Below are 14,578 nucleotides of genomic sequence, written 5' to 3' on the forward strand. Positions count from 1 at the left end.
TCAAGCTTCTCTATGATTAACACCCCCCCTCCAATTAAAAAATGGTAATATCATTATCTGTTACTAAGGCATTAGTATACCAATATATCAGATATAAATGTTGTTAAATTATCTAGTGGTATGAATACTTGAGATCTTTCTTTCTACAGCAAAGCAAAATACCGGTTACAGTTAGTGATATCATATGTGTTTTGGAGCCCTAATAATTGCGTGATTGTTGTAAAGGTTTTTCACAAGGATCAATGGTTATACTGTATTTAGCTTGATACTCAATCTTTCAAAATGTATTGATCTATTTTATACAGTAATTTACACCTCTAACCCCCAGAGTTTTGCCGCTGCATGTGGTAGGGGGAATGCGTTCCCAATTTTTACCTCTGATTGTGTTGTGTGTCTTTGTATCAGGCAGCACATAAAGAAAGTCCTACATTTGCAGTCTGTTGATTATTTTTATTACAGTGTAGTCTGATTACATATGCGCCAGCAACCTCAACTTAGTAACTTTTTGACTATCACTAGATATAAATAAAGATATATAGAACCAATGTACTTCTTTCGTTAACTCTCATTTATTACCTACAAACTGTGTAGATTTTGATTGATACACTACTTTATATTTTTTTGTTTAACTTCACTGAAGTTTGAATTGTGTTGTTCCAGCAGATATTGATATTTACTGCAACTGGAAAAATTTCGTGTGCACAACTGTCGCATATATCGATAATCTTAACTAACTCCTTACCCTTGTTTTCATTCTTGCTCTGTGTATTAGGATACTTGTATACACCATTCACAGCTTTGCTGCTATAAGGTGAATTCAATATTTCCTGAAACAACACATGTCGATATTCCTTTACTTTAGGAAACTTAGAAGAGGAGCAGGTCTCAAGTTTAGATGAGTTGATACTTGGTAAATAATTGTGAATAATTTATTAACTTACGGTAGTGAAGCCAATAAATTACGTTCCAAGGATAGAAATGTTTATCAATTTATTGTTGTTGCTGCGATATATCCGCGTTAAATGTTAATCCATCAGATGCAGTCGAAGCAAATACACGAGTTACTATTTTCCCTCCTGCAACGCGAAGGTTGAAGAAGTTCATTTCAGTAACCATGGTTATGAACACACCTCCGTCACACCTCTACATTGCTCCAATGAGAGCTTGCGTTTAGCTTTCCCAGAATGCACAAGCAATCGCCAACCACAAGTTCATTTTTAACTCGTGAATTGCGCGCATGCGCAAGAGCGAGTTATAGATACGATGTGGGGAATAGCATTCGCTCGCTCGCTCGATTGGTCGATTCCTGTAAACTTTTTTTAGATTTTAGGCTTTTGAGTACATTTGATAGTTTTTGGCGAGCAATAAACAGACGAAATGGCGACCTTTGTTGCTAAGAATAGTGGTGGGGTGAAAAAGAAGCCAATGATAATCTTAAAAGAGTTTTTTTTTTTCGTTTTAGTTTCAACAAGCGGCGCCAGCGACTGGCAAGCATTCAAGGATTCACACTGAAATAACAACAACCTTCGTTTTTCATAAAATTGTAATTTACAACCTTGAACTTGAAAACAATCCGAAGATTCATTGAAAATATCACTTACTGCGAAGCGCTCGGAGTTTACAGATGTTCAAAAGCTTTTTCTGTTATAGCGTGAGATTGAGGACAAAATTGATCATTACGTTTCGTCGCGTGTGTTTTTCCTGTGTGAAGCAACAAAAGATGCCGGCGACTGACTAAATAACAAGTTAACACGAAAATCAAATAACACTTAGACAAACAATTTTAGCTACCGATTTTCAGTGAATTTTTAAAGAACAATTTTCTCGTAAGTTTCAAGACAATTTGAAGATTCAACATATATACAACGTACTAAAATGCGAAAGTTACACACCACAAAATTGATAAATAGGCCTGAAATGAAATTCTATCTTGTTATTGATTATACGTTGCCTAGCACGTGACTTAAATCTACCCAGGCGGAGATCTAAAATGACGGTGGCAGGCTTGGCTTAGTTATATCACTCAAAACTCGTTCCCGTTTGTCTCATTTGATAAAGAGGGAATCGTTAATGTTTTCATTAAGACAGTATTGCCTTGATTTTCTAATATTTACAACGAAAGACAGTAAATTTCACTTTTCACCCACATTTACTTCCAACCTTTTCTTTTGAACCAGAAACAAAAATGATAGACGTTTAAAACACTTGACATCATCCACCTTGTTAAATGTAATAGCATGATCATTTCAATTGTAATGCCTTCTTGTCCCAACGTTACTTTGTTTCTTTGCTACATTAGCGAACACTGAACTACTGCTCGTACTCTAGATGACAATCAACCACAAAATTCCCTAAACCAGATAACATTAAACATAATCTCAAAAATCATGTGTCAATTCACGAGTTTGCTCACAGAGCACTTTGATTATTTCAAATTTTCATGTGAAACGTAGATGCGTTGTATTTTTCCTCTTATTAGCCGTAAAAGTTCTAAAAGTTCTGATATTGGATATCTTGTGCTAGCCTTTCGTAGGCTGGAGTTTTTCTTGCAAGTCTTTATGACCGACTTTCACTCATGCAGGAAAGGTAAGTAAGTCGAAACGTTGGGTCTATGAATTGTAACTTCTTCGGTTACATCCATTAAATCTGTAAACCAGAGTAGCATCAAACTATGTCTGAAGTAGTTTGCAGCTTTGTAAGCAAGGAGTCGTATGAAAAGTATTCCATAGTTGCTTATTTCAGTTAGCCACTCGCTTATTTGCCTTAGATATTAATTTGTATGATAATTCTTGATCCTTTCCTTTAGTAATTGTTCAATGTTTTCGCTATCTAAGGCTTCCAATAATTAAAAAAGAACAAAGTTATTGTGGAAACTCTGAGATAGCCGTTTTGAGGGGTGCTGTTGGATAGTGCAATGTAATTCCCACGTTACCCTACGAGTCAGTGCCACCGATGCATAAATCGGCCTATGTGGTGGAATGTCCATAGACATTATCACTAAACATGTGTATGATGGTGGATGGTTTTCAATTCTTTTGAAAATTTTCCAAGCTAGTCCTAGGTGAAAGATTCAGGAGAAATGACTGAATTAGTTATCAATTATTTGCTCAAAAACTCCCACAATTCTGCATAAACACTTGGTTTGGGGATGGGTTATATTCTCAGCACTGGGGGCTATCCCATTTTTTAACAGTTAGGAAAATGAAGTTTAATTTGCATTACTATATGGCAAGGTAGTCTTGAAGTAAATACCACCATTGATTTGATCCATTAAAACCATCATAACTGGTATACTTTTGTTTTGAAAGGCAGCAAATTTAAAATTTAAAAGTTTAGTACAAGTGCAATTTGATAAATCACTTCCTAACTTTGCTTGTTCTAGTTCTACCAATGAATATTGACCATCAGTTGCTTTTGTAAGGACCTCAGGAAAATGTTTTTTAGTAGGGTGCTCAGGCTTGGTAAAAAATGTATTATTTGCAGTTATAGCTGAATTTATCTGCTGCAATGACATCTATAAAATGAATGAGAGACAGTTGATTCCATTTTAATATTTTAAATAAAAATTTAAGGTGACGGGGTGAGCATGGCCACCACACACACCCCCTTGGCCACTACCATGATGCCCCCCTTTTCCTTCTCTCTTGCCTTTTCTGTTTCCTCCTCTTTCTCTTTCTTTCTTCTTTCTCCACAATTGAAACACTCTTTATTTCTTTGAGAGGAAAAAAAAGGAAAGAAATTAATTAGAAGTTGTAATAAGACTATGTTCTTACAAGGAGATGTTACCCAATCGACAACTATACTTACAAGATCTAAATAATTAACTCTATTACCCTAAAATGCTTATTTTTATCATCATTGATGAAGGGCTAACGCTCGAAACGTCAGCTTTTTTACCCTTTACAGTGGCTAATTTACGTTTCAAACCAGTTGTTAACACTAAATTACCTGTATTAGAAAAGGTTTCTTTGAAGTTACAATACTGAACCAAGTGATAACAAATTATGAACTACTTTATTTGAAATGGCAAAAGGAAAAACAGTTTGTTAATGAAACATCATTTTGTATTGTTTAGACTTTATCAGGAAAGTTGTATTTCAAGGAGGCTATGGTGTCACTTTTACAGAGGGTAAAGACTATTTACTGTTTACAGGTGCATGACATTTTGTGGAATCATAGAATTATAGAAGAAAAGAAAATATTACTTTACAGTTGACACTCACTGACTGTAGGCATCGGTGAGGCTTTCTGGTTGTTGCTACTCACCCTGGAAAGTATGAATTTGAGGCAAAGATCCTGACACTCTGTTTGTGGCATTATCAAGAGCAAAATCAGCAAGTGGAAGAGGTTCAGATCCTGATTTTGCATTTCATGAGGATGTTCTATTAAATGATGACAGATTAAACCTGGTAAACACACCCACTACTCTAGCAAGACAAACAGAGATGCAAGGGCTGCGCTTGCTGGCTAATCAGTGTAAGGAAATGGAGGCTTTTTCACTAGCATATTAAGAAGAAACATTCACAAGACTGGTGGAATGGGCAGAGTCCCAAAGTCATCAATGAGCATGAGGATGTGTGCAAGATTTAAATACCACCTCTGCAGTTTTCTGTTGATGTGGATGAGAAAATGTTAGACATCCAAGCAGCATGTGCCAGCTCCCTAATTTTTGTGCAGGTGGCAGCTGCCCCAATTAAGTAGTGGCAGATGCCAGCTCCTTAAATGTTGAGCAGATGGCAGCCACTCAAATATTGTTAGTAGATGCTCTCACTCAGGCAGCTAACAATCCCTGGCTCAGATTGCTGGGTAATTTGTATTACTGACCTCACTGAATAAGGATATACCGGTAATAATGTACTGCATTTTTTAATGGCAGGAACAAAATTATGGAGAGTATTAGATGAAAGAGAAACTTTTTTTTGGTTCAGAGTTAGTGTTTCCATTGAAAAAAAATTGAAAGATTAAACCAGTTAAAGTTAAAGTTACTTAAGAGGTACAAGTAACATTCAAGTTTTTTTCTTTACCCATCTCTATCAATCAAAGGGGAATTATTTTGAATATTAAGAGAAGAGCCTTAATAAATATTCTGCAACAGAAACTACTATTGGAGGCTTTACAGGTCATTATAAGATTTCAGATATCAATTTTGTGGAAAGGAAATTATCACCATGTTTTGTTTTGTTGAAGGGTCTTACTATACAGGCAGAAAAAGTGAATAGAAAACTCAACTGTGTTTGCTGAAAGAGGTTAATGATTTAAGCATAATTGCTGACTTATTCTGTGAAGTTAATAACATAATGTGTGGAATTCATGAGTATAAGCAATCTACCAGACAGTGAGAGCCATGTTTTTTGCTTGTTTAGACTTAATATACATATGTAGGTGTCACTGACACATTTTCTTTTAAAACATTTGAGTGCTTATGTTCAGCTTTGATGTGCATAACACAAACCCAACATGTAATGTACATTTAAATTATCTGGAAGTACATTAATGGGGTACTTGTTTAATGGACACACAGCCTCAAATGTCTGCTTAATGCAGCTTCACTGAGTCGTAGTAGAATGCATTGTGCTCGTATGTTGTATATATAACAAATGCTCTGTTTGTTTTGTGTTGACAGAATTAAATCCACAACTACAGAGTGCATAGATGTTGTCATTAGAATCTTAACCCTTTCACTCCCAAGATCACATGAGTAATTCTCCTCACTGCCTGCCATTAATACCCTTCTCATGATGTTAGTTCATGGAATTTAGTCACCAACAATCCCCTAACTGATGTTTTTCTTTATTCTTGTCATGAGTCTGCTTGATATTCTATCGATACTGTAAAGAGAATTTCTGCCTTGATCACTCATGGGAGTGAAAGGGTTAAACATTTCATTGATACAAAATGCTATGAATGTTATTATATGAACTGATGTTGATTCTTGTCTCTTCATTTCCAGATTTGTGCTAAAATATGCAAAAGGAGTGTATCTGCTGGTAAGTATCATGCTCATAACTTTGTGTGAATTAGCCCAACAAAGGTTTAAAATGGTATGTTTGAGGTAAAATATTGATTTGATGCAAAACACCATCAGAAAACGTAAGTTTTACAATTTCCTAAGGTTGACATCCATATGTATTATTCATTGCAACAATGCTTCAAATAGATGCCTATAGTGGTTTTTTTCATTGATGGCATTTTTTGATAGACACACATTTTAATTTGCAGTCTTCATTTCATTCACAGAAAGTAACATTGAATATTCAAGGTGGAAATAATATCATCATGATTCAGAAAGGAATGTGGTAGCTTAATTATTTTTAACCACCAGCTTGTTTAACTCTTTTACTCCCATGTGTGACCAAAACAGAATTTCTCCTTACAATATCAACAGAATATCAAGCAAACAAGTGATGAGAATAAGGAAAAATATCAGTTAGGGGATTAAAAATTTATCCAATATCAAATTCTCCTAATTAACACCACAAGAACTGTATGGCAAACAATAAGGAGATTTATGAATGAGATCTTGGGAGTTAAAGGGTTAATTAATGTAATAATTTATTTAGGTGACACAGATCTAAAGCTTGTAGCACATATTTGACTTTTAGGTGTTTAGATATTTCATTTTGATATTGTATATATTGATTTATAACTGTACAATATGCCACCTGAGTTGTATTATAACTGTTACTATAATCCATAATTTCCTCCAAAGTCTAGAGTATTAACTCAAAAACTAATGTGTGTATTAAGTTTTCTCTGAAGTATTTCTCTTGTGATTGTGGAGTTAAATTACCTCTTCTAAAATTAATTTTAGTAACAATTTCATTGTCATGGTTGTCGTGGTAACATGCAAAAATCATCATAGGAAATATTGATTTTTACTGTTAGATGGCTGTTTACTACTGCAATTTCTCATTCAGTTTCTTTTTTCAGTCATGAATTGATAAAAGCAACCTTACAGTAACACTAATAACTACAAACAATTTAAAATTAAGTTAATGTTTAGAATCATTAAGTTTAAAAGTGTTAAGGCACTGAACTTTATCACATGAAAGGAAAAAGATCACATCAATCAAGGGGGAAATACTAAGATTAAACCAAGTCATGCCTTCTAGTGCTTCTCTCCTGGTGTTGAGATTAGAACTTTAAGCCAGTTTGGGACTGGCAGTCAGCTATTTTTAAAATGCTTGTGTGCAGTGTGAACAGTGACATTTTCCGCACTGTACATGTGGCTTCTGTAATTCTTTAGATGTCAGATTTTTCAAGATTTGCTTTGGATTTTTATGTTTTTGCAAGATATGGCTTTTAAACATCAAGAAAATTAGATCCAAAGGGAACACAACAAAGCAATGGTCATTGTCCACTTTCTAAAACTTAATAAGGTTTGAGAAAATCATTTGTTTATTTGATTCTAAAACCTGGGATTCATATCAGGAGAGAGTTAAGTTTACCAGTTTTGTACTGAAATGAGACTATATATTAAGTGACTTTAGGGTTGGTGTTGATCTATTGCTATGAAGCAGTCTTGGTGAAGCAGTCTTGGATGGATTGGATGGTGCAATTTTATGGCTTTCAATCTGGTTTAAATCAACAGTTTACAAAAATTTTGTCATATCATAGAATCTGCTTCTGTCTGTGAAGTTTACTCCTCCAGCCAAAGACAATGATTTACCAAAAATGAAGCATGGTGTAGACATGATGGATTATAATGAAATCTTTATTTCGCACTGAAACTTTGAAAATTTCTTCAATTTAAAACAAAATTGATTCCATGTAGTTTTCAATCATCTGTCACTTTATATGAGCAGAGAAACTCAGCTTTACTAATAACTTAAGGCATGTGTATAATGTAATATCCATCATGAAATTTGCTGAAAAAAACAATCTGTACTTTCAAGCTTCCCTTACGAGTAAACCCCCCTCCAATTAAAAAATGGTAATATCATTATCTGTAACTAGGGCATTAGTAAACCAATCTGTGTAGCTCTTGATTGATATATTCCTTAATATATTTTTTGTTTAACCTCACTAAAGTTTGAACTGTGTTGTTACAGCAGATATTGATATTTATTGTTTTTTTAGAGGGCACGGTAACGAATCTTGCAATCTGATTGGTTCTTTACCCGGTCAGTATTTTCCTATCTCTGCCCACGGGCCACGGTAACGCTTTCGTGAGTCGCCGAGTACATCCCAACTTTCGTTGTCATTTTTCATAAATATACCTCGTTTTCCGGCTGGGCAGTATTTTTAAGCAAACACGTCGGTCACTACCTCAAGCCGATAAATAACTTATGAATCCTCTCTTTTCTCTCTATCAAATCACTTTGGTTGACAGAAAAATATTGGTTTCAGAATGAATTTGTATAAACAATAGTGTCATTACGTTGGTTGACAAGCGGCCTAAAAACCTTCTGCAATTAATTTTAATCGTTCACAAAAAGTACCCAGAAAGTTGAAACGTGAGGTATTTGGTTACAGTTAAACTAAACGATGGAACTTTCATTCATTTAATATCTGAATTTTCTCGAGCAATTTGTTCATAGTGAAAGAGCGAGCGAAATTTTAATTTAAGTTCTACAACAAATATGCGCTCCTGGTGAGTCTTTCCAATTCCGTTCAATTTGGACATTTGTACCTTAAATTGCACAACAGAAATTGAAGGAATTTTTTGAGAAAAGGCCGCATTACATTCCCTTGAGTCTCGTTGGAGTGTGCCGTTCGAATTTAGTTTTTGTGAAGGAAAGATCAGAGTTAAACACGCCATTACAGCAAACAAACGAGCAAACTCTCACAACTTCAAAATAAAAAGATTGAATTTACTCACAATTACTTTCCTCGCCGTTTACTTAATGAACAGAGGTAAATCTTCGTACATGAATGAATCGTCGACGAGAGTGAACAATACTTTCCGTGAGATCATTAACTGATTTTGAAGAAAAAAATTTGGGGCAGTCCTTGCCAAACTAGTTCTGTTGGTTTTCAAATGTTCCTTCGCTTTTTTTTTTCTTGCGCGCTCTCTAATTGACAGGTGTCAGATTGTGACAGATACTTGTAAAAATAATGTTTCAAAGTTTGTTTGGAAGCCTTTTAAATCACCTTTATCGTTACGGAAATGAAAATGTTTCGCTGAGGCATCTCTCTTAAATTTGCATCACCTCTATTTTAACTACCATTTACCCACTCAAAAATTGTTCAGTTTATGGAAGATCTTGCCGTATTTACGGCCATAAATCATTCGGGTTCTTTCGGAAAGAATTTCGTCAAGTTTAAAAACAATAAATATGTTATTTACCGGCTAAGGGTCGGTCCGTATGGTGAAAAACTGTGACCTCGGTCTTGAAAATGCTGCCCTCGGCCTACGGCCTCGGGCAGTATTTTCAAGACCTCGGTCACAGTTTTTCACCATACGGACCTCCCAGCCGGCAAATAACATATATTTACTGCAACTGGAAAAATTACGTGTGCACAACTGTCGCTAATCTTAACTAACTCCTTGCCCGTGGTTTTCATTCTTGCACTGTGTATTAGGATACTTGTATACACCAATCACAGCTTGACTGCTAGAGGGTGAATTCAACATTTCCTGAAACAACACGTGTCGATATTCCTTTACTTTAAGAAACTTAGAAGAGGAGTAGGTCGCAAATTTTGCAACTTAGCTTGGATGAGTTAAAACTTGGTAAATAATTGTGAATATTTTATTAACTTACGGTAGTGGAGCCAATAAATTACGTTTTAGAGACAGAAATGTTTATCAATGTTATGTTGTTGCAATATATCCGCTTTAAATGTATATCCATCAGATGCAGTCGAAGCAAATACACGAGTTACTATTTTCCCTCCTGAAGTATCCCGCCGCGAAGGTTGAAAAAGTTCATTTCAGTAACCATGGTTATGAACACACCTCCGTCACACCTCCAGATTGCTCCAATGAGAGCTTGCGTTTAGCTTTCCCAGAATGCATACGCAATCGCTGATTCACAACTTCACTTCAAATTTCCATGTGAAACGTGAACGCGTTGTATTTCTCCTCTTATTAGCCGTAAAAATTCTATCTGATATTGGATATCTTGTGCCAGCCTTTCGTAGGGTGGAGTTTTTCTCGCAAGTCTTCATGACCGACTTTCACTCATTCAGGAGAGGTAAGTACCAAGTAATTCGCAGCTTTGTCTGCGAGGAGTCGTATGAAAAGTATCCCATAGTTGGTTTTGTCAGTTAGCCACTCGCTCCTCGTTTCTTTTATCACTGCCGCGTTCTGATAAAGACTGTCAACGACGAGGTCAAAAATTGTTTTTTGAGATAATACTTTTTGTAACCGCTCCATGTTTTCGTCATCCAGGGCTTCCAATAATTAAAAAAGAACAAGGTTATTGTAGAAACTCTGAGATAGCCGTTTTGAGGGGTGCTGTTGGACAGTACAATGTAATACACACGTTACCCTACGAGTCAGTGCCACCGATGCATAAATCAGCCTATGTGGTGGAATGTCCATAGACATTATCACTAAACATGTGTGTGATAGTTGATGGTTTTCAATTCTATTGAAAAATTTCCAAGCTAGTCCAAGGTGAAAGATTTAGGAGAAATGACTGAATTAGTTGTAAATTGTTTGCTCAAAAACTCCCACAATTCTGCGTAAACGCTTGGTTTGGTAATGGGTTATATCCTCAGCACTGGGGGCTGTCCATTTTGTAATAGTTAGGAAAATGAGGTTTAATTTGCATCACTATATGGCAAGGCAGTCTCGAAGCAAATACCTTCACTGATTTGGTCCACTAAAATCATCATAACCAGTGTACTTTTGTTTGGAAAGGCAGCATATTTAAAATTTAAGAGTTTAGTTCAAGCATAATGTAATACATGAACTTGCTAACTTTGCTTGCTTGAGTTCTACCAGTGAATATTGACCATCAGTTGCTTTTGTAAGGACTTCGGGAAAATGTTCTCTAGTATGTTGCTCAGGCTTGGTGAGAAATTTCTATTTGCAGGTATAGCTGAATTTATCTGCTGCAATGACATCTATATCATGAATGAGAGACAGTTAATTCCATTTTAATATTTTGAATAAAAATTTAAGGTGATGTGGTGAGCATGGCCACCATGTACACCCCCCTGGACACTACCACAATGCCCCCCTCTCTTACCTCTTCACTTTCCTCCTCTTTCTCTTCCACAGGGAGAGGTACACTCCTTGTAGGAGTGGCCTCTCCCTCCACAATTGAAGCACTTTTCATTTCTTTGAGAGGAAAAAAAGGAGGGAAGAAATTAATTAGAAGTTGAAATAAGACAACGCTCTTACAAGGAGATGTTACCCAATTGACAACTATACTCACATGATCTGAGTAAATAACCCTATTACCCTGAAATCCTTATTTGCATTATCGATTTTTCTCTTTCCTACAATGCTTGCATATTGCAGTTGTTATGTTATTTGAAAAAAATGGCCATTGTATGTGTGTATGTATTGGAAACTAGGGCAATGGATGTTCAAGAGGTTCTTATTTGATCCTAATTTTAATTTCTTTGTAAACAGTCAAAATTAATCATATAGTATCACCTTTTTTTTTTCTCCTTCTCACCTTCTCACCTTTATCTTCTATTGGAGAATTGTTAAGAAATGAAATTTATTTTAATACAAATAGAGATTTTTTTTTCGAAGCAATAAAACTCATTTGTGCACACTTTCCATGGAATAATCTCTATTTGTTACAGATAAAGGAATATTTCTTGGAACCCATATTATTTCTAAAATTTAATTTCTTTTGCATGAGCATGATAAATTAAGATTTCAGAATACTGTGGAAAATGACATTTAAAATAAATGTTGTCTCAGCTTATTGTAATGTCAGTTGTTAGGTTTCTACTCAATTCATTTTATTATTCCATCTCTTCCACTCTTTTCCTTTTTTTCCATTTTGCTTGTCCACATCTATTTTATGAAAAAATAATCCTTGTTTTGAACAAGTTTATTAAAAACATTGCATAAGTTCTATAACTGTATTAGAAAAGGTTTCTTTGAAGTTACAATATTGAACCAAGTGATAACGATGCAAATTATGAACTTCTACTTTTTTGGAAGTGGCCAAGGGAAAAACAGTTTGCTAATGAAACATCAATTCATATTGCTTGAACTTTACTAGGAAAGTTGTATTTCAGGGAGGCTATGGTGTCACTTTTTCTAACTTCTACTGAGGGGAAACACTACTGTTTACAGGTGCATGACATTTCGTGGTTCAATCATAGAATTATAGGTCGGAGAAAAGAAAATATTACTTTACGGTTGACACTTATCCAAATCACTGCCTGCAGGGGGTGGCCCTTCAGGTAGATCTTCATCATCTGTTGTATGAACAGTAAACTTATGTAATTGTCAATTGGAATAAAAGGTATTTTATTTATGTCATGGTAAAGGTAAACAGTGAGCTAGTACAACTTCATTGCACAGAGTTTTACTGTTGGTTTGTGTTTTATAGAGACTGTGATGTCACTTTTCCAACCTCTTAAAGAGAGGATAGATAAATTGCATACAGATGCATTACATTTTGAGGAATTATAGCATTATGGAAGAAAAGGAATATATTATTTTCCATTCTACACTTACTCCACTTGAAGGAGGTGGTCCTTTGGGTAGATCTTCACCATCTGTATTATAAACAGTAAACTTATATGGAATTGTAAAAGTGAAAAAAAGGCATTTTATTTAAACATCAAGGAACAGATATGTTGTGAAAATTGTTTTGTCTAAATTGACCATGTAAATCATCCTTCTGTCATGTGGTTGCAGACTATATTATTTGAATCGTGTATTATTTATTATGCATATGTCATTTTATGAACATTTAAATCTTAATCTAGTTTCACTGTTGTGGTTTAAGTTATCTAACATTCTGTTGTAAAACTAGCACTCACCTTCTTGATTTAAATGTGGACCTTCTGTGAGGATAAATTGATATGTTTCCACTTTAATTGTGTAAATGAATTTGTTAGTAACCTATGGTTATAAAAGTGATATTAAACATGTCACACACCATATACATTATTTATCATGAATATGCTCCTGTGGTCACTGAGGCAAAATGGGATCAATATGAAATATATAATTTAGTTTTATTTACCAGTGGCTTTACAAATTTCTTGTTTATCTTTAGGAGGTTCACCCTTTCCACAAATAGATGGCAGGAAAATTGCCAACTAACTTCAGCAAGGATAAAGAATGCCTAAATCACAAACTGTGGATGATAAGTTGCAAGTTGGTGTACCCTCTTGTTTGTCCTGAAGACTTCACTATTTAAAAAACTGATGCCAAATATATCATGGCAAACATTTTTCATTCATCATTCGTCTTTAGCTCCTTCCAAGATAGCTTATGTTGGGCCACACGTGATTGATGTCCTAATTGTTAATTTCCTGATTTCATTTGAATATTTTAATGGCTAAGAAGCTTATTCCATTTCACAAACGCCAAGTACCAGATCATGATGAGATGCTGGCAATATGACCTGGATGCAAGACTACATCCACTGACTTATGAAAGATAAGGAAACCTTACATAAGGTGGGGATTTATTTACACTTTGTTATATTTCTTCATTTCTGTTTTATTTCCAGTGTAATTAAATTAAGTCAGTAAAAATAAATAAATAAATAAACAAATTTGACCTGCCTCAATTATCATTTGCTATCCGCGGGTCAAAGGAATGTCTTGTAAATTATATGTAAGAAAATGACAAATAAAAGTGTGAAAGTGTGTGTGTGTTTCAAGGACAAAGGCTAATAGCATGGACTTGATTAAGGTGAATTAAATGATTCAAAGGAAACACAAGAAGATTAAAACCCCCATCTTGTGAGAGAAAAACATGCTGGATAGTTCAATGCACCACTTTGCTATTCTGACTTGTCCAACATTTCTTAGCTTGCTCCAAAAGCTAACTAATTTTGAGTTTCCTTCATGTATCCTCACCCTTATTATCTGAAATGGAGGTTTTCTATATTCTTCTGCAAAGTAGGCTGCTCTATTTTCCCCAGATCATGGTGTTCCCTGCAACTCACTTCACTTTTTATGCAAAAATTAGTAATTTGTTTAAAACTATTATATTCATGCTATACTTTTGAATCATTTAACCCTTCAGCCCCTGGGAGTGACTAACAACTAAATTCTCCTCACAGTATCACCCTGAATGAAACAATAAGCTCATGAGAACAAAGGAAATGATCACCAAGTTAAAAACCCATTCATTATTGAACAAATTCTCCTTCAAGTGCAATTGGAAATTTATAGAGAAAAGAATAGAGAAGATGCAAAATTATCTCAGGGTGTAAAGGGTTAATCAATTTGAGGCAACAAAAGTTTGAAAACAAAATGACCACTTGTTTTCTGAGAAGTTGTTTTAAGACCTTCTTTTGTTACTCACAAACAAATGTTGTCCCCTCTGTAATAAATTTCATATCATCCATTGTCATCATCCTCTAAAGCAAATTGTTGCTTCCTTTGAAGCAATTTATCGACATGAAAATTTACAACAAGCAGCTCAAAGCAAACGTCGACGATTTCGTCGTGTAGACTTTTCTTTGAAGTCTCAATT

At 34.9% G+C, this 14,578-nt stretch overlaps 3 long non-coding RNA genes across 3 annotated transcripts; 2 read left to right on the forward strand and 1 right to left on the reverse strand.

The window, feature by feature from the left end:
- Positions 1–5,847: 5,847 nt before the first annotated feature.
- On the forward strand, positions 5,848–7,108 carry LOC149043926 (uncharacterized). The gene is made up of 2 exons (XR_016187558.1): positions 5,848–5,987; positions 6,238–7,108. It is a non-coding gene; the product is annotated as an uncharacterized LOC149043926 (long non-coding RNA).
- A 2,849-nt stretch (positions 7,109–9,957) lies between these two features.
- On the forward strand, positions 9,958–13,764 carry LOC149043927 (uncharacterized). The gene is made up of 2 exons (XR_016187545.1): positions 9,958–10,139; positions 13,146–13,764. It is a non-coding gene; the product is annotated as an uncharacterized LOC149043927 (long non-coding RNA).
- LOC149043928 (uncharacterized) lies at positions 10,817–11,364 on the reverse strand. The gene is made up of 2 exons (XR_016187525.1): positions 11,142–11,364; positions 10,817–11,016 (listed from the first exon to the last, which is right to left on the reverse strand). It is a non-coding gene; the product is annotated as an uncharacterized LOC149043928 (long non-coding RNA).
- Positions 13,765–14,578: the final 814 nt, after the last annotated feature.

Source organism: Pocillopora damicornis, chromosome 6 (genome assembly GCF_964200805.1).
Source record: "Pocillopora damicornis chromosome 6, jaPocDami1.2, whole genome shotgun sequence".
NCBI lineage: Eukaryota > Metazoa > Cnidaria > Anthozoa > Scleractinia > Pocilloporidae > Pocillopora > Pocillopora damicornis.